Below are 2,272 nucleotides of genomic sequence, written 5' to 3'. Positions count from 1 at the left end.
TTGTTTGTGATGGCGAGACAGACTTGTTCTCTCGCCACCCCGTCTCCCAGGCAGGCTTTGGTGTCTCTGTTTTTAATAAATCAAGACAGAGAAAAACGGCCCCCCCGCCCGCTAAGTTAGACCCACGCCGATCAGAATGCAAAAGCGCACCTGACCTTGAATGCAGCCTATGAGATATATTAAAATCCCGTAAGCAGGCAGAGACTCGCTTAGGAGATAGCTAACCTTGAAGAACTTGTCAAGCTTCCCCCCTCGGCTGCCGTGTTTAGCCGAGGAATCAAAGGAGGCTCCGTTGCAGATGGGGAACAATGGCATTGGGACTTGACTCCTACAGATGACTTCAGCGCTAACATTTCTTCTAGCAGAAAGGAACCTCGCACCAAGCATACCTGGTGATGATATCAACTGAAGTAATTAAGGCAGTTTCGTGCTGTAGAGAGAAAGGTGGATCCCCAACAACATGAAACTACCTAAACCACAGAGCAGTTCTCAGGCGCTAATTATTACTTTCCCCTTTGCCGTGGTCCTTAACGCAAGGATCCAGCTACGAAAATAAAACCAGAAACGTGACTAAAACACCCCTCTCGCCCGCCCGCCCCGCCGGCGCCCCTTGAGCCCCCGGTCAGCCTCTGGTGTGGTAATTAAAACAAGAGAAAATTATAATAACAACCCATCCCCGCGGGCACCTTTCACCTCTCCATGCAGATGCAATCGGGAAGAAAAAGGCCGTGCACGACAACGTTACAACACCAAAAGCTAACGGCTCTCAGTAAGACCGGGTTCAAAGTCTGCCCCCACCCCCCACATACCTCCTCCCAGCATATATACACCCTCCAAGGAAGCATTGGCCGTCGCTCTTCTCCCAGCCCTCCTCTTGCCTTCCCTTTGTGCAAGACTCTGTTAGCTAAACATGCAGCAAGGGAAGGAGGATGGAAAAAAAAAAAAGGAAAAAGAAAAAGAAAATAAGCTCTTCCACATGCAGCCAGGTAGGGAATAACCTTGTTTGGAGATGCCCGCTGGCAGGGAGGTGAGGCTGGGTGTCCCCCCTCCCCATGCGCTCACCTTTACGATTTCTTCTCAGCCCTGAGATAAAGATGGAATTTTGTCACAGACATCTGGAGTTAAAGATCTCCGCACACTTGAAGGTGTTTGATTAAAAAAAAAAAAATTCGTTTCCCTACCCTCAAGAAGCAGCAATTTGCTTCCTCAGTCTATGCAGCTCCTCAGTCAACTGAAACCACTCGTTCAAGACAGCAACAATCCAGATATACTAGCAAGTCATAAAACTGAACAAAAGCCGACAAACCTTAGAGCACCAACGCTATATGGCCCAGACAAATTACGACCGTCTAGGTAATATTTAAATAGATTCCTAAAGTAATTGCAGGGGGTTTAGGCAACTATTCCTGTTGTAAAAGTTCTCGAAGACATAAAGTAGAACCTGAGGATAAACAGCCACAAAAAGAGGTAAAATTAAAAGGATTCATTCCATAGTTTTTTATTCTTCTATGAGAACATAAACATCGTCCTTTTCACTCACAGCAGCATTACAATATTAATTTATTCTGATTTAAGGTAAGAACTAGATATAGCTAGAACTAACATTTATAATATCGATAGAATGCATTTGCTTAAAACGGTATCGGCATTTCAATAATCATAGATATTTATACATATCTGTATTTATAGCATTTCCCCCTTTTTTTAAACATTTTATTTTTTCACCTATATGTTTGACCCTTTAACACATGTAACTTCACAGTATAAAGTAAGATAAAAGATTCTCCTCGCAAGCTCAGACTCTGGCTCAGAAAGTCCTTCTGATGTTCAGGATATATATTTTTCAGTGAAATTAGTGAGGAAAAAAGTGACTACTTCTCAAGGGGGAATTTCTGTGTGCTTGTCATGCGTTACCAATGGTAACACTATTTATAGACAAAAAAAAATCACTAATTCCACATATTTAGGCAAAACTATATTAAGTAAATATCTACAACCATAAAGAACAAGAGAAATTCAGAGGTAAGTGTCATAATTCAGTCCATGAGCAACACGAACTCTTTTATACCCTTAAAGAGAAGAGATTTCATTTTCCTGGCCAATTTTAAAGATGTAATATTGACTTTTAAGGTAAAGCGAAAAAAGAATCACTCTTAGCATTCGTTCCCATTAAGCCCTTTTAAAGGATGCCTGCATTTCATTATTATAAGTCCTGCTTTTCGAAGGAAAAAAGGGGGAGGAGGGAGAAATGGAAAACGGTGTGGGGGGGGGG

The sequence above is a fragment of the Buceros rhinoceros genome, unplaced genomic scaffold (assembly GCF_000710305.1).
Source record: "Buceros rhinoceros silvestris isolate BGI_N320 unplaced genomic scaffold, ASM71030v1 scaffold37381, whole genome shotgun sequence".
Classification (NCBI taxonomy): Eukaryota; Metazoa; Chordata; class Aves; order Bucerotiformes; family Bucerotidae; genus Buceros; species Buceros rhinoceros.
Note: the sequence above shows the minus strand (reverse complement) of the source record.